The sequence below is a fragment of the Lissotriton helveticus genome, chromosome 5_1, assembly GCF_964261635.1.
Source record: "Lissotriton helveticus chromosome 5_1, aLisHel1.1, whole genome shotgun sequence".
Classification (NCBI taxonomy): Eukaryota; Metazoa; Chordata; class Amphibia; order Caudata; family Salamandridae; genus Lissotriton; species Lissotriton helveticus.
The window spans coordinates 2,082,541,294-2,082,559,842 of record NC_136065.1 but is presented as its reverse complement, the minus strand read 5'-3'; the positions used below and the strand labels follow the sequence as shown (position 1 = coordinate 2,082,559,842).

Here is an 18,549-nt window from a genome sequence, read left to right as displayed (position 1 = left end):
AAGCGGAAGAGGAGGATGTGGGGCTTGTGGTAGTGGGTCATCTACAACAAAGCCCTGATTTTCTAGACTTCTCAAGCCAAGAGTGGCCAAGGCAATAATGCTTTTTTCCATCTCTAGCAAGTTGTTTTCGATACATGAGAGTCTAGAAGCAAGGGGAGAGAGAAGTTTCTTAAGAGTTTCCCAAACTAAACCTATAAATTCCCCGTCCTTCCCTTCCAGACCCTCATCATGTAAGCCCTCATCCTCTGCAGTTATAGTAGTAAAGTCAGAGGCTGACCCCTCATTGGCTCCCACTCGTTGCGACTGTTCCCTGGGGGTAGACCCTCCTATTACATTGGGTACCGGTACACAGACTAGTTTCGGCTGTTGAACCGCCGCAATTTTAGCCTTCTTACGAAAGTAAGCAGACCGGGAATTGCGTTTCCTTTTGGGTAGTTTTCCATTAATATTAGTGCTCTTGGATGAGTTAAAAATTACAGGGGTGGGGAAATTAGAACTAACATCCTGCTTACCCTTGTGTGTGTTCAAAATTGCCGGTGTGGGGGAATTAGGACTAGCATCCTGCTTACCCTTGAGTGTGTTCAAAATTGCCGGTGTGGGGGAATTAGGACTAGCATCCTGCTTAGGAGTCACCGCAGGCAAGTTCAGTTCGCCAGTCTGGGAAAAAGGCCCTGGGGCTGGGGAAAGGGGGTGTGGAATCGGGATCTGGTGGACATCTACCTGCGCGACTAAACAGTTGGGGATGGCCGGGCGCTCCGGGGTGACCACAGTAGCTATGTGGCCCAGAGAGGATTTTTTTGAGACTGCAATGACCTGGGATAGTCTTCTGGCGGCAGCCAATTCCAGAGAGACACGAGTCTGAAGTTTGGAGATTTCTTGGTCAATGGCTAGATTGGTGCGAGTAATGAAGTCATCCATGGGGCCACTAATTGGTGGGCCACCCTTGACGGCCTTACTTCGAGTTAACCTGGTGCACATAGTTGGACAGCAGCAGCAACCAGGGTAAAACCTCCTAGCCTAGCACTACAAGAAGAAAGGTTAAGTGGTTCACCTGTATAAACCCAATTAGACAGTGACGGTAAATGGGCGAAAGAGGGTGGGCCAGTCCAGTCCTCTCTGACCTCGGACGGCCTCAGACGGCCCGCTCTTAGCCCGGTCTTCGCCCCGAGCTGCGTCCCGCGCTGCGGGAGTGATGTTCCTAGATATAGAGACCGTATTGGGCAGTGGGCGGGCCAATGGGGAGAGCGGACCGGAAGGTCTGAAAGGGTCACGCAGGGACTCCTGGGCAATGGAGTCCCTGTCCACGCTCGCAGCCCCGCTGTGCCTCTCACCCAGCCCGGGTCCTCACAAGCGCCAGGAGCAGCAAACAAAGTCAAGCCCCCAGCAAGGGACGGCGAGCTTCTGCAGGCGGCAGGCGGCAGGCGGCAAGCGGCAAGCGGCCAGCAACAGAATCCCAACAGCAAACGCCAGGTATGAGCGCTGAGCAAGGTTTGTAGTGTCTACATCTACATATAAGTATCTATGACAATTCAAATATATTGTGCAACTAAATAAAAATATAATACAAGATATTTCTCTTTCATTCATGTTTTCGATAAAACTAAAATTTCCAACATAAATAAGAATCTAGACCTATTGGCATTGCCAGAGCTTGTGTACTATTTGTGTTATGTTTATTTTGTCTTTCTTGGACCCTGTACTGTACAGTGGTCAATCTGGAGGTGCTACCTTGGAACGCTTAAATGTGTATCCCCCATTGCAAGGACTAACGATAACAGGCTTCAGATACTAAGTGATACAGAGGTAGGTGTGTGCTCTCAATGAGTGGCATCACAACAATTCCCAACTGGGAGGAGGACACTTTCTGAGGTGAACACTTACTTGTACGACTGAAGAAGCCTGGCTTCCCGGAGAGATGGTGAGCCCCCTGGAGCAAGGAAATTATATAGGGTCCTGCTGCCAGGGGCTTTCCTCCTGTGGGTAGATGGAGAGGGGGAAGCAGTTGCTGCTCTGTAGGGCTAAAGACCTACTTCCCGCTGCCTATCCAGAAGCCCGATGGATGCTTTGAAATGACTGCACCTACCAGGGAAAACACCCCCGCTAGCTGGGGCCCCTAGACTCCATATATCCATGCACACCAGTATATGTGCTGTCTTGTGAGACTGTAGGAACCAATATGAGGGAGAGAGAAGCAGTGATTCATTCAACTTCCAGTATCGATGAGTAACTATAGGAGAATGAATCACTAGTGACAAAGAACCAGAGTCTCACATGTGTTGTAACGGAGACCCTCAACCCCACTAACACAGTGCGTTGTATATGTTTACTCCGCTTGTGTGGTCAGGTGAACAGTGTCATCATCAGGTCGTAATCACCTGAATGTTCAGTTCTCCAGGTGATTAACCAATATCCACTAGGAGTGAGACTGTCTCCGTGGTTTGCAATCTTAAAGCGTAACTAGTGATTAAAAATATCTACTGTCCTGTATGAAGACGACTTCATTCGGTCAGGACAGGGATATGATTAAAAGAAAAAGCGGTGCGTGAGTAGATTAGTGATTGATCCACTGCACCTAGTGGGAGGTCGACATGTTTTGGCCTAGGGATTTGCTCTTACGGGTCAGGTGGCCTTCTTCCGGACTGTGAAATGTGAGGTGGTCTTCAATTTACAGTTCACCTTTACTGTGGATAGGGTTATGTAATGTTGGGCCCTAGGCCCGCATTATGGTAATCGAATGAGACACAGACACCAGGATAGTGGGCTAGTAAATGGGCCTAGAGCACGTGCACTCCGCTTTCTTTATTGACTGGGTCACGTGACTCGTGACACCAGTGGTGGGTGGGTGAAAAGTGTGGGTTACATCCTTTAAACAACTAGACCGTGTTCAGCAGGACACTACATTCCTCCCCAACTTTGATAAAAGTTGAGACAAAACAAAGTCCGAACCTGTGGGAGGAAAAACACAAAATATGCAATCTCATAACTTTAGAAGGAGTCTCTTCAGCTGCTTGCTAGATGACGCCGGTGGAACTTGACGCTGAAATGTTAGTCTTCTTGGGCTCGACGTCCTGGTTCTCGTGCTCGTCTGGACTTGCGCCATGGCAGTGTGTTCTTAAGTCCATTGAGATCTTGCTTTTGGGGTGACGCCGAACAGGATGACCAGCTGGTAGACTTGATGGAGTTTATCTTCTACTAGTCTGTTGGGTTTCTTCACTGTAGGCAGCTTGGCTTCACATTGCAAAGGAGGGAGTGGATGAAGGACATCCCTCTCACTGAGACGCCCCTCTCGTGGGTGTTCTCCTGCCACGAGATGTCCCGGAGGCCCTCTTCTTCAGGTTTCCGCTGGGCTGGGTGTTCTCTGCAGCGTTGCTCCAACTCCACAGTCTGGGTGTGAATGGAGGAGGCGATGAGATTACTACCTCGCAGTCCGTAGCTCCACCTGGAGGGTGGCTGTTGACTCCTGCCTTTGCGCACAAGTTCCTCTTCTTCCCAGGACGTGCATGATAAACGGCGGTAGATCCATCTCTCTTGTCGGGACCCTCTGCCACTGGTGTCCCTGAGGCCTTTGCCCCTTGGATATCCATGGGCTGGTGTGGAGTGGTCAGTTCTCCTTCTGCCGGACGTCTGAGCGCTCTCCGCATCCAATCTTCCACTCAATCCCAAAGGTAGGTGTCAAAAATGGTCCAGCCTCTATTCTCCTGTAGTCCACCGGTCGTCGGGGAACTTGTAAGTAGATGCCTGTTCTGTTCCTAGTGCCATCAATGTTCTTCTGGACATGTGGGTCACTGTACGCTGTGTTGTGGTGCGTGTCACCTCTTCTTCTGGTGGGTGTGTAGACTTGTACCAAGGAGGGGACTGGGCTGTTCCTGGGTTCAAAGTACAAGTCACCTGGGAGTGGATATGTATAGGAGGTTAAATGGTAACCTACCTGTGGGTATCCATTTTGTTGGATATATTGGCCTCACACACCCTTGCAGGTGTCATGCTTCATCATAGGCAATGCTCCTCGTTCGGTGGGCGGTGCAATGCCCAACGGGCTACACCTCAAAGAGGGGCTCCTTGGCGGAGATCTTTTTATCCAACTGCCCTTGGGTAAAGTGTGGGTGAGGGGCCAGAGAAGTAGTAGACAGCATGTGAAATTAAAATAATGCAGGGGTACCAGAAGGAACTTTATTCGGGTGGTCCCGTGCGCTAACTAGAAACAACAGTTAGTCTAGGAGGTCTGGAAAGTAATGTTTTCCGCACTCAAGACTATATTAGTAGGTGAGGGTTGTGGTCGACATGTTTCTCGCTCAGGATTTATTTACCCGCGATTCATCAGGACCTATAAAAAGTACTCGTTGTCTACAGTATTGCTGATCTATCTAAGTATCAGTGCTTACGTATACAGTTAGGAAATGGAGTACCTGCATATACATTGTTCCATGCCTAGAGGTCAATAGTTAAATGTAACAGCAGTGTCTGGCGGGATGGACATCGGTGAGTCAAGCCTCTGTAGCTAAGGTTGAAGCTCCCGTGCCCTTCTTGTGTAGCCTACCCCTCTCCGCCAGGACCGGATAGAGACTTGTCACACCTCTCCTCACCTTTCTGGATGTTGTTGTTCTTGATGGCGTCGTGCCACATGACTCCTTTCTTCTTCTCCTTCCTTCATGGCGTCGTGCCCTTCTTCTCCGTTTTCCATTTCGCGAAACGGTCTGGTCATATTGCTGTCCTTGTCTTCCTGACTAGGCTTCTCCAGGCAGCGTGCACTCCGCCTGTTTACCTCTGGTCTTGTCCTGCCGTTCGGACACTGTCTTCTTCTCTTCTGTGACTGGACCGGTCGTTGCGATCTTTCTTGCTTCCTGTTACTTCTGGTTCTTGTAGGTGTTGCGCCCGTCTCTTCAGGTCCTCTTCCAGACACTCTCTTGGGCATTTGGTTCACGGACGTCTTCTGTCTTCGGAGCAGACCTCCTGCCAGGTCTCTCTGCGCTGGCGACCATCTGCTGGTCGGATTCTCTTTTTCTTTCTCTGCGATTGTCTGGCTTTGTCTTCCTTGTGACCAGGCTGGGTGGTCACCCTTTTTCCTTGCGACTTCATCTTCGTTGGCGACCAGACAGGGGTCGGCTTTATCTTCTTCTTTGCGACTTCGTCCTCCTTACGACCAGACTGGGTGGTCTGTTTTACCTTCCTTGCGACCAGACTGGGTGGTCGGCTTCCTTTCCTTTGCGACCAGGCTGGGTGGCCGGCTTTCTTCTCCTTGCGCCCAGGCTGGGTGGCCGGCTTTCTTCTCCTTGCGACCAGGCTGGGTGGCCGGCTTTTTTCTTGCGACCAGGCTGGGTGGCCGGCTTTCTTCTCCTTGCGACCAGGCTGGGTGGCCGGCTTTCTTCTCTTTGCGACCAGGCTGGGTGGCTGTGACCCTTGGGATCACCACTTGTTTCCGTTGCAGTGCTTTTGCGTTGGCGCGCTTTTGTCTGCGCTCTTCGTATTCTTCGCTGTCTCAGGAGGGTTACGTCACTGCTCCTTGGACCTTCTCTTCGCTGGGCACGCTCTCTCGCGCGCTGACGGTGAGGCTTTTGTGCTTCTTGGGGCGTTCACCGTGTGTGGTTGCTTCGCCTTGTCTGGTTGCGTAGTGATCTTGCGTCACTCTTTCATTTCACGTCCTGGTGCATGTAGTTCTTTCACTCCTGGTGCATTCCTGCGCAGTGCTGCACTGTCCTGATGTGTGTGTGTGGTTCTTGCACTTTGCTGCTTGCGGTGCTTTTGCTTTGGCGCGCTTTAGTCCGCGCTCTTCGGGTGCTTCACTGTGTCCGGAGGGTTACGCCACCGCTCTGGTGACTTTTGCTGGCGTTCCCGTGTGGGGGTGCAGGCTTTGGTGTCCGTGTAGTGGTGCACCGCTCCGTTGACCTTTTTTCTGGTCTTTTCTTTTCGTGCGCCGATGGCTGTGCTTCTTGCTTTTCTTGGGCGCACTTGCTGCGTGCTTTTGAGCGTCCTTTGTGGAGTTCCTGCACTCCTTTCGCGCTTGTCGCGCGTTAGGCGCGTTCTTGCCCCATCTCCTGGCGTGTTCCTTGAGCTTCTGGTGCGTTCCTGCAGCATTTCCTTTTGTCCTCAGGAGGCTGTGTATTGAATTGGCGTCACTTGGGCGTGGTAGTGTTCCTGCCGTCCTTTGGCTTTGGGGTCAGAACCCTTTTCAGCTGCGGTGGATGTGGCTTGTCCTTTATCTATATCTTCCTCCTTGTGATGGGGAGATGTCCCTATCTCACTCTGGTGTTAGGCGTGTGCTGCCGTTCTTTTCCTGCGGTGCAACGACAACCTGTGGCCCTCAGGTGCTACTCCGCCTTTTGTAGGTCTCCGTTTGGCTCAGTGCGTCCAGTGGTCTGTGCCACTGCTCCGTCGTCCTCCTTGTGCGTGGAGTGCCTTCACTCCTTGCGCTTTCCTGCGCAGCGCAGTGCTGTGCTGTCCTGGTGTGTGGAGTTCCTTCACTCCTGGCATGCTTCTGTGCCTTGACACACCGCACAACTCCCTTGGCTTGCAGTGTGCTTGTTTGTCCCTTTTGCCTGCAGTTCTGGGCACTTGCCACTAGGTGGCAGTGTTGCCTTCTTCCTCCCTATTGCCGGTGCTGGGCTTTCACTCTTGTGAGGGTGGCTTGGGTTGAGACGGTCCTCGCTGTGCTTGGATGGGCCCCGGCAGCATTACTCGCGCTGCAGGCCGCACTCCACTGTCTCTGTGCCTGCCGCTGCCGCTCTAGCCGCCTCCCAGCAATCTCGTGTCTCCTGGGTGCACTAAGAACCACTCAGCACGCGGGCGCGGCTTCCGCCTGTCATATGTGCACACCCCTCTGCGGGATTGCACGCAGTGCCTCGCTCTCTGATCTGGCGGCTGCCCCCACATTACTGCCGGTGAGTGAGTCTTTACTTTATTTATAGTCTGGGTCGGGCAGGAGGGTAAAATGCACGTCCAGTGCTTGGGGGCATGCTTCAGACTTCATTACTCTCGGGCGGGGCGGGGGGCTGGCGCCGCTCCAATCAGCCGCGAGCGGCTGATTTCCATTTCCTGCTTTCGTGGTGTGTCTCTTCGCATTGTCAGCGGCCGCCTGCCGCATGCTGTGTCCATTAACGTTCTACCCCCCTCCCAGCAGTCTGATCTTCACACACGCGGGGGGGGGGCAATCGCTTTTCTGGGCACTTTTGATCGCGGGTGGGCTCCGCACTGTGTGCATGGGCGACCGGCAGCTCTCCACACGCGGCCGGTCGCTCCCCTTTTAAGTTCATTCACCCCGCCGTCGCAGCCTCACATCACAATGTGCGCACGGCGGGGGACAGGGGACGCTGCAGGCAGGCCGCGGGTGGGCTCCGCTGGCCGTGCTTCCCTATTGGGGGCAGTAGCCAACGCCGCTTACTTTGTTGGGGCACAGTCTGTGTTCATGGCGGGTGGGCTCCGCTTTTTAGTGTTCCCGGCGGCGCTAGCGGTTGCGATCGTTGCGGTGGGCTCCGCTTTCGGTCTCTGTCCGCTGCACTTGCACAGGCTCACCTTCGGCCGATGGGCCTTCTCCTTCCACGCGGGTGGGCTCCGCGGTGGTCGCCTCACAGTTGGGGTCAGTCGCGGCCGACGCGGGTGGGCTCCGGTCGGTCCGCTTTCTCTCCCGGTGCTTCCTCACAAGGGGGGCAGTTCGGTGCAGGTGCATGAGGTGCGGGGTGGGCTCCCGGTCACCTCAACATGTGCATATTGCCCCGGCGCACAACACACGCCCCGCGGGCTTCTCGGCGGCCGGCACCGATCGTTGTAGGGGGGTTGCCCTTAGGCGGGCAGCATTCTATCCCCCATCTTCATTGGCTGTTGCCCGCTGGGGTACAGCCACCTCGTCGCCAGTGTAATGTTGGACCCTAGGCCCGCATTATGGTAATCGAATGAGACACAGACACCAGGATAGTGGGCTAGTAAATGGGCCTAGAGCACGTGCGCTCCGCCCTCTTTATTGACTGGATCACGTGACTCGTGATACCAGTGGTGGGTGGGTGTAAAGTGTGGGTTACATCCTTTAAACAACTAGACCGTGTCCAGCAGGACACTACAGGTTAGTACAATTACTTACCCTATCACAATGGCTCACGGTTTATGTGGTCATGGGTGCAGTCTTTACCTGTGACTTGACAGGAAGAAATAGGAAGAAAAAATCATAATAGGAAGCATAACATGTTAAATTGGACAGTGTATATTATACAGTGTTAGAGTTCTTCCAAAGTGATCGCAGGTGATGGCACATAATTGTATACTGCATGGGTATTTACAGGTGTGTTAAACGAACACATTATTTTCTAAAAAGTTGTAAAGGCGCGCGCAGATTAGTCAGGGGCCACTATTTGTATATATCACATCTCGAGCGCGAGTTCACTATTATCGGTGTGAGGGCCGATCCCTACTACATTTCTGGTTGTGAGATGTAGAAAGTTCTTACTGGTTTGTGATGTCGCGGGTAAAGGTAAATTTAAGCAAAAGGTGACTTGCATCATGGCAAAGATGTAAATCTAGATATTTTACATGATTCTATGTCATTCGCAAAATGCGGTCGAGTTGGACATAGTGAAGTGACATTCCATTTATGCCTTAATGTCTGTGGTGTTTTTGGGGATAGGCTGCCATCCTGTGGCGGAAAGGGGGATATAAATTGGTCTTATCTCCAGTCTAATAGGTGATGTGGTGTGTCATGAAGAGTGCTAAGATCTGTCGTGTAGCCCAACTACAAGTGCTCATGTAAAAATACACGGACAGAAATGTCTTCGAGTTACCTTTAAAAAGGAGGGGTGCAGTCCTTCTGGGGTATGGGAGAAGAAGGCAGTCCTACGGAGCGTTTTAAACAAAGAAGAAACCTTCAAATACGGCTCAGGTTTCTAGAGCAAGATTTAGATTATTCAGGGGAAAGGAGCCAGGTTTCTTACCTTAGTGAAGGGCAGCCTCGACAGACAGTGCTGCATTTTCTCCCGATAAATAGGAGTTGACCTTAATGGAAACAATTAGGTCTAACAGGTAAGAGGGCTGCAGTGCGTCCTCTCTGTCTCCTAGGTTATCGAGAGGAAAAAAGGACAGCAATAGACAAAATACTACTGAAAGTCTAAGGGGGCAGATCTACAAGAAACTGACGCTGCGTGGTGCCGCAAGTCATTTTGCTGCGCCGCGCTGCGTTAGTTTCGAAGCACAGGGATGCAGCATAATTACAATAATATGTTGCATCTCTGTGCTTCCCCCTAGCTGATGCACAAACTGCTGCCATGCGCCGGCACAGGCACCCTTGCACCATGGTGCAAGGATGCCTGCGTCGTGGGGAGAATGTTTTGTGCAGGAAGGGGCACCTTCCTGCACAAAAACAATCAATTGAGGGGATCTCCTCTTCCAATGTGTGCTGTAGAACGCAGCACGCATTCAAAGAGGACAAAAACGAGGAGAAATGAAAACATTACTCCTTGTTGCACCTCGCTACGCCACCCCTAGGGTGGCGTAGCATTCTGGCGCATTTCCAGATTTTCATAAATCTGGAAAAGCATCAGTGGACATGGGTGTTGCGTTGAAACACCCACAGCAACACCCATGTCACCCCTCTAACACACAAAGTGTTGCGTGAACAGGGACAATATTTACAAGCACAGGTTAAGTCACTCAGGGTGACTTTACCTGTGCTTGTAAATATAACTCAGCAGGTTGCGCCGCCAGTGAGTCACGCAATGTGATGCACCGGAGGCACAAGGGGCTTGTAAATCTGCCCCTAAGTGAATACATGATGGTTGAACAATAAACGAGAGTCGAGCCGTATATTTTACTGTCTATGGAAATAGATCCTTGAAGTATCTACAGCGGACATGTCATGTTGTTAAAGATAAGAGGTGAGAGTTAATGTAGACAAAAATAGGTGTGTCTATATTTTTGCATTAGTAAATCTTAGAATATGTACGGTGGTTGGATCCTAGGTAAAAGGCGGTGTAATTGTTTATGCTGTGATATTGGTCACATTCTGAGTGTTAGACTTGGGTTGAAAGGAGGCCTAGTGAAAAAAACCTTTTATACAGTGTGGGTTTATTTGCATACAGTTGCGCGCTAGTGGAGCTCCGAGTTTTCATTTGTAAAGAGTTGTCATCTCTTAGGGGTACTGTAGGATTTTAAGGTTTGGACAGTTTCGATGAAAATGATAGGGGTTTTTTTTGGGCACGTCGAGGTGAAGCGATTGTGTAGGCTTGCTCTTTATTTGGTCTCTTGCTGTTGGCCCTTCATAAAGAGGCTATGTGACATCAGCCAATGGTTGTTCATACATTTGGTTGCCTTACCACATCTAGTATTGTTTCTGTGTTCTCCAATGCGTACTTTTATTTTGCGACAAGTCAATCCAATATACTTCAGATTACAGGGACAGGTAATCATGTAAACCACATGTGTGGTGTTACAGTTTGTGTGCCGTTTAAGGGTCCAGGTAATGCTGTCAGTCCTTTTTAGAACTCTTTTTTGTTTTGGTGAGGTGACAGAATGAGCATGATCCGCAGGGGTAGTGTCCTTTTATTGGCGTCATGCCCCAGGTTGTTAATATGGTACTTATCTCTGTTCATGTAGGTGCTGGTCTGGTGTGCACTAGGAGGTCCTGTATGTTCTTGCTTCGTTAGCAAACATGGGTTTTGACCAGTATAATGTCCGGAACGTTAGGATGCACCAGTGTTTGTTAATCGCCTTCTTGATAGTGTTGGAGGCTGTATTGTATGTGGTGACACATGTGAGAGTGTCTGTCTCTAGGGTTCTTTGTGTTGTTTCTAAAAGTGTCTCTTGATTTTGGTATCTTCCTTTTTTTGACACTTTTGTATGATGTTTTCTGGGTAGTTCCTTTCTCTTAGTTTGATAGATAGATCTGCGGCTTGTCTCTCATAGTCCTTTGTGTCGCTGCAGTTGCGGCGTATTCTCAGTGGTGTACGGTGGAAGCTGTTGAAGGACAGGAGACTGTTGGTTTATAATATGTCTTGGTTTTGAGACAGTTGTATTCTGCAAAGATAGTGACGTCCAGGAAATCTAGAGTTTTTGCGGGCCGTATTGTAAATTTTAGGTGTTCATCTCGTGAGTTGAGCCATTTGTGAAATTCTAGGAGGATGTTTTCAGGGCCACACCAGATTACAAAAATATCATCTATGTATCTCTTCCAGAAGACAATCTTGGATTTGTATGGATTAGTCTCTGTAAGGATACATCTCTCTTCAAAAGTGCTGACGAAAAGTCCTGCTAGACTTGGGGCAAAAGTGCTACCCATGGAAGTACCGTGGGTTTGAAAGTAGAGCACCTTCAAATTCGAAAAAGAATTCTGTTGTTGCTAGCAGACAGCATTCCAGGATAAAGTGTCCGGGAGTACTATGGGTCTATTCCTGTTTGAAGCAGTAATCTTCAATTGCTTCTAAGGTGGCTTCTTGGGGAGACGTGTGTAGAGGCTCTCCACATCTAGCCCAATCAAAAGATCTGTGTTCTGTTCGTATTTAACTTCTTTTAGCTGGTTCAGGAGAACTCTGGTGTCTTTAAGATATGTTGGTGTTTTCTGGACTACCGGTCTTATGTAATGATCTACAAATTGTGATAAGGGTTCCAGAACTGATCCAATACCCGAATCTATCGGTGGTACTCTGATTTTATGCATTTTTGGTAATGAGTAAAAGTAAGATGTTTTGAATTTGGTTGCTCATAGGTACTTCGCTTCTTTTTTGGAGATCCAGTGGTTGGTCTCAGCTTCCTCCACCATGATGTTCATGGAGTGTGTTAGTCTCAATTAGGGGTCTGTTGTTATAGCCCTGTGGTATCTCTCATCTGATAATATGTTAGTGCATTGTGTTTGGCAGTCTTCTGTCCTCAGTAGAACATTTCCTCCACCTTTATCTGCGGGTTTAATTACTAGACTTTTATTCTTCCTGAGTTCCTCTACTGCGGACTTCTCTTTTCTGGTCATATTAAAGAATTGTTTTTTGCTAGTGTTTTTTATACTCTCCACTTCTTTGAACATGGGCTTGTTCCAAAGTGAGAATTTCAACAGGGATAGATGAGTTGGGTGGGCAGAACGTTGACTTCCTTCTGAGGTCTGTGTCTACTTCTGGCAGTTAACTTGGTTGATTTAAAAAAAATGATTTTAGGTTACTTTTTCACAGATCTGCTATCTTGCAGTGTAGTTTGAAATGATCAAAGGAGGGGGTGGGGACGAAGCTCCACCTTTGGTTGAGGACTTGTTGTTGGTCTTGGGTCAGAAGTAGGTCGGTAAGTTTAAACACTAGCGAGTCGCTGTGCTGGATCCTGGTTTCTCTTGGTCTTTCGACATGCTCCTGGTTTTGACTCTTCGATCTGCTTCGGCCCATCTTACTCCTTTTTTTTCTTCCCATGAGGTTGATGTTGGCCTCTCCCTAAAAAAGGGGGCCTAAAGGAGGGGAAGGTAGAGTGAGGTCCTTGATGTGTTCATCCAACCAGAAAGTTGTGGGGCGAGGGGCTGGTAGAGGGATGCAGTGTTATCTAAAAAAAATGGTTGTCTCCATCCGGTTTGCCATCTGTGTGTTCTCCTGTTTCCTCATCCTTTTTTACGTGGTCGATATTAGCTGTCATCTCCACTGCTCCAATCTGTGGTATCCGTAGAGCTTCCTCCTGATGATTCGCTGTTGCTGCGTCCTTCTGGTGGAGTATAGTCATCCTTAGTATAAGGATAAAGTTTTCTTGTGAGAAACGTTTTAGATCTTGCCCTAGTTTCTGTATCTTACTCTGGGTGTTGAAGTCTTTCATGTCACTCATTTCCTTGTTGATCTCTTCCAATCTTTTTTTGAATATGGATACTGTTGTATTCAGTTTTGCTTCGCTGACCTGTATTGTTATGGTAAGCGCTTCTGATAGTCTTGTTGCAGTCTTTATGTTTAAAACGAGCCAGTCCCTGGTGCATTTCCCAGAGATGGCCGCCCAATCTCTTCTAAACGCCACATCCTGTAGAAAAATCCTCGGGCATTGTGCACCCACAGATCTTTAGGTGCTGCATTCGCTCGGATATACTCAGTCATGATTAGTCCATGGATGGCGGTTTTCACTTGTTCCTTTTTTCTGTTAGAAAAAGACTCCTATTCGTTGGTTTGGGCTCGTGTCTGTGTGAGTTCTGTGTCTGGTAAGATTGATGGGCTTGATAGGATGGAGTTGATCTCATCATCCGTGTAGCTGAGGACTGATTTTCTGACATAGTTGTGATCGTCCTGTTGGTTCGAGCTTGAGAATGTCTGTATAAACTGACTTCCAGACTTTATTCTGCTACGTGCTTATGGTCTTGGTGAGTGGATATAAAGGAACAAAGTAGTGGTGAGAGGGGGAACTCAGGGGTTCTCTGTTGATTTGTTTCATCCCCGGGGAAAATACGCTGATTGTTTTGTACAGTTTATGATTTTTTACGTATTTATTTATTTATTCCCAAAGCTGAGCACTGCCAATATGTCCGAATCAATATGAGGGAGAGAGAAGCAGTGATTCATTCAGCTTCCAGTATCGATGAGTAAATAATCATAGGGGAATGAATCACTAGTGACAAAGAGCCAGAGTCTCACGTTTTGTAACGGAGACCCTCAACCACACTAACACAGTGCGCAGTATATGTTTACTCCGGGAAACATCCTTTACAACGCAACTTTTACCACGCAGTGCTTTTACATCGCAACTTTTACAACGCAAACCATTACAACGCATTGCGCTGGGGGGGCGCTCTAGGATAGGGAATAGGTTTAATTTACTATCCAACACCTTCCCTAGTGTCCACGGGGACTGGAGTTGGAATAGTAAATTAAACTATTCACTATCCAGCACCCAAAAGCGCTATGCGTTGTAATGGTATGCGTTGTAAAAACTGCGATGTAAAAGCATGCGTTGTAATGTCATACATCCGTTTACTCCGCTCGTGTGGTCAGGTGGATAGTGTCATTGGGTCGTAATCACCTGAGTGTTAATTTCACCAGGTGACTAACCCACCTCCACTAGGAGGGAGACTGTCTGTGTGGTTCGTAGTCTTAAAGCGTAACTAGTGATTACAAATATCTCCTGTCCTGTATGAAAAAGACTGTATTTGATCAGGATAGGGACATGTTTAAAAGAAAAAGTGGCGTGTGAATGGATTTGTGGTTGGACCACTGCACCCAGTGGGGGGGTCGACATGTTTTGCCCTAGGAATTGTTGTTATGAGTCAGGTGGCCTTCTTCAGTCTATTTCAGAATGGACTGAATGATGACATCCCACGGGGACAATTCACCTGGTGTGATGAATGGCAACTTGGACCGTCTCATAAGAAGAAGTGGGAAGGAGACAGACTATTGCTGTCTTCTTCCCCAAAACAAAAGTTGTTAAAAAAACGATTTTCCCTTTCTGTGATTACTGTCTTTGCCTGTGGTTGTTACAGTTTAAAATTGTAGTTAGAACCTGCCTGTGATTGCAAATTTTATCACCTGTTTGTGTTTTAAACTTGTGGTTTTTCCTGCCCATGATTGCTTCCGTTTAACGTGTTGGATTGTGGGATTTGCAGTCCAAACTCTGAAGTTTATCCCTCTCATTCCTGGTGACAATTCAGTTTTCCCTCCAAATTTCTCCTTTGCTCTGTGCTAAGACTTGTATGTTACAACAGTGCACCCCCAGCCACCATTTTGTGTTCACAAGCCAGTGAAACCAGCCCCTCTGCCTCCCTCTCCCCCCCAGCAACAGGGATATTCTGCATCAGAGGGTGCTTCTGTGAGCTGTTTAAACTGTGTTTACTAGGGACTGTGCACTTCGTTTTTTGCCCAGGAGAAGGAGTCTAACAGTATTGTTAGATTTCAAGTTAGTGAGGCCTTTACCTCCAGAAGTCCAAAGTGTGGATTGAGCCTGTATGTCTCCTAGGAGATTCTTCTAAGCAGCTCCCCAGCCCCCACCCAGAGGCCGGCAGACCCAGGACTGGGGGTTGGCTATTCAACTACCAGGCAACTCTGAGCCCTCCCCTCACACCTGCACAGGCCCCTTAAGTCTTTGCTGGGTGCACCCCAAATCATTCTCCTCCATCTTGTGAGTTGCAGCCTACCTGTGCCCCAGATTGCAGTGAGCAGAGTTCAGGAAGTGGTAAGGAGGCAGACTAGTGCTGTCTTCTTCCCCAAAACAAAAGTTGTTAAAAAACGATTTTCCCTTTCTGTGATTACTGTCTTTGCCTGTGGTTGTTACAGTTTAAAACTGTAGTTTTAACCTGCCTGTACCTGCATATTTTATCACCTGTTTTGTGTTTTAAACTTGTGCATTTTCCTGCCCATGATTGCTTCCATTTAACGTGTTGAATTGTGGGATTTGCAGTCCAAACTCTGTAGTTTATGCCTCTCATTCCTGGTGACGATTCAGTTTTCCCTCCAAATTTCTCCTTTGCTCTGAGCTAAGACCTGTATGTTAAAACAGTGCACCCCCAGTCACCATTTCGTGTTCACAGGCCAGTGAAACCAGCCCCTCTGCCTCCCTCTCCCCCCCAGCAACAGGGATATTCTACATCAGAGGGTGCTTCTGTGAGCTGTTTAAACTGTGTTTACTACGGACTGTGCACTTCTTTTTTTGCCCAGGAGAGGGAGTAAAGTGTTATTAAACAGTATTGTTAGATTTCAAGTTAGTGAGGCGTTTGACCTGCAGAAGTCCAACGTGTGGATGGAGCCTGTCTGTCTCCTAGGAGATTCTGAACAGGAGAAGCAGCTTCCAACTCCCTGGCCAGCGAACCTTGTCTGAGGTCGCTGGGACCTTAAATGGTCTGTTAGTGGTTGGTACATGTGTACACTGATTTGTGGTTGTATCTGGTGTTTCAATTGGATTAGGGTTGGTGTCCTCATTGGTTGGGTATTTGAGGGTTATGATTGGTTTCTGTGATTCAATCAATGTAGGGTTGGGACTAGGGTTATGGTTAGGATTTCTATTGGAAGTAGGGACTAGTGCTTCTATGTTATTGGTTGTTGGATGTAGGGTGGGACTAGGGCTAGATCTTTAATTGGAAGTAGCAATTAGGGCTTCTGGTGTGATTGGTTGCTGGACTAGTTTTGGGACTAAGAGCAGGGTTAGGCTTGCTATTGGAAGTAGGGACTAGGGCTTCCTGTTCCATTGGTTGCTTGGACTTGGGTTGGGTCTACTGGTAGGGCTAGGGCCTCTATTGGACGTAGAGATCGGGGTTTTTGAACTGATTGGGTGCTTGGACTAGGGCTAAGATTGGCTGTAAGGTCCTTGTCTCCTATTGGTTCTAGATTTTAGGGCTAGTGTTGTGATTGGATAGTGTTAGGGCTAGGGTTCCCATTGGCTGAAGGGGTCACCTGATTACCAGGGATATAAAATGCCAGGGTTAGGACGCCTCAGCCCGGGAGTCGAGGCTAAGGGCAGAGAGGACAAAGGGCAGTTGCCTGTTTGAGCCTGTTATGGGCAGAGAGGACAAGGGCAGTTGCCTGTTTGAGCTTGTTCGATACTGACCAGGACCAGAAATGCTGCCCAATATACTTACCTTCTTTATGTATCTATATATACTTTCAATTTACATAAGGATCTATATATTTATCACTTTCTTCGAATTTAGCATTTCCAATGCACTACACTATTTCTTAGCCTATACTTCGCTCAATATATCTTCTAGCCCAACCTTCTGAATCATTACAAACTTCTTTCTGCTACTCTTTCCAATGCACTACCCTATCTCTCATCCTATACATCTATCAATATATCCTCTACATCCACTCTCTCATTTATACCAAACCCCATACCACTACTATGATCCATAAAATAACCCTTTCTAGACTCTCTCCTACTCTACCCCTCCTTGCACCATCTGACACCTCTTTTAATATACCGATCCCCTAAAACAAACCTTTCAAAACTCTTCCCTCTTTTCTACTCCTCTCCAAACCTTCTCAATCCAAATAACTGACTAACATTTCCACCACTAAAGGTCTTAAAACACCGACCTCGACGACCGGAAGTGGTTTTATAACTAATGATAGATGTTGAGCAGTCTAGTGCTCACTCCCACATCCAATTAGAATCCTGGCGCCTTTTTTAAGAATGAATCCTGGCGCCTTTTTTAACAATTAAGCTGGGTACTTAAGGCACCTACCCTCGCCGTCCCATTGTTCCACGGAGCCGCGGGGAGGCATCGACCAGGAGAGGCAGTGATCTTGGTGTAGTAAGTACAGCATAGCCGGTTTGAATCCTGAGGGACCATGACATAAGCGGGAGGATTCCTCATAACCTACAACAATTACTCTTTGTCTTTTGTTTCCAAATCCAGCGTTTGACTACATACACTCCTTCCCACCCCGTTCAGAGGCTCATGGGGTAATTTCCTTTAAGAAAAAAAGTATGTGCTCTAACCTGTCATTGAGTATGCTATTAATGTTTATAGCTATACTAATGGTGCTATTAACCCCTTCCACGCAGGGCTGATTCCCCCGCGGCGCCTCTTTGATGTTCTCGTTCGAAGAACATCAAACATCAAAGAACATGTTGTTGTGTTAATGCTTTGCTGCGCCAGTTTGACTTACAACGGGCTTTCTCTTTCCACAAACTCGATGTTTGTGTTAATTTATTTTGAAATGCTTTTAGTATTACTGTTTTGTGACTTAAGGAACATTAAGGAAATGTTACTGTGAAACTGGACAACGTTCACAGTGTTTATTTCTGATCGCAGTGGCTACTTCATGTCCGTTGCACCATTCAGGGAGTTCTTTCGTTGGCGCTTTCACGAGGACATGATGAGGAAGCTGGAAACTTTTGGCACATTCTCTTTAAAAGCACAGCATGTTGGCGACTGGTTAGTCGATTACACCTATGTAGCGCTTTAGATCTCAAACCGCTTTGGTGGGTGCAGCAGTTATAACTTATGAAATATGGGGTGCAACTCACAAGGAGGGGCCAGATTTGAGCGCACATTGGCTGCAATCGAACCCTTAAGATGATGGGCTGTGTGTATCCATTATCAGCACTCAGTCTTCGCTAAGTGATCCTGTTTTGTATTTCTGTCAATGCTTTGCTGCGCCCATTTGACTTACAACGTGCTTTCTCTTTCCCCAAACTCAATGTCTGTGTTCCTTTATTTTGAGATGCTTTTAGTATTACTGTCACACACACAACCACAACCACGCACACACCCACAACCACACACACACCTACCCGCACAACCACGCACACAAACACGCAACCACACCCACAACCCCAACCACATACGCAAAACGACAACCACACCCAAACACACACACAAACCACACACACAGAACCACACACACACAGCCACACACACGATACACACAACCACACACACAACCTCAACCACACACAAAAAACCACAACCACACGCACAACCGCACACACCCAACCACACGCACAACCACACACACACAACCACACACACAACCACACACAACCACACATACAAAACCACAATCACACACACATACAACCACACACAACCACTCACACACCATACACACACATGACACACACGACACACACGACCACACACACCACACACCCACAACCACACACCCAACCACAACTACACCCGCAACCACAACCACACAC

At 48.2% G+C, this 18,549-nt stretch overlaps 1 protein-coding gene across 1 annotated transcript in view; it reads left to right on the top strand.

Moving 5' to 3' along the window:
• Positions 1-6,605: 6,605 nt before the first annotated feature.
• LOC144756332 (decapping and exoribonuclease protein-like) overlaps positions 6,606-18,549 on the top strand; it is a 123,329-nt gene continuing 111,385 nt past the window's right edge. The window contains exon 1 of the mRNA XM_078646050.1: positions 6,606-6,875. The gene's annotated coding sequence lies outside the window, so the exon portion shown is untranslated. The remainder of the gene's footprint in view (positions 6,876-18,549) is intronic.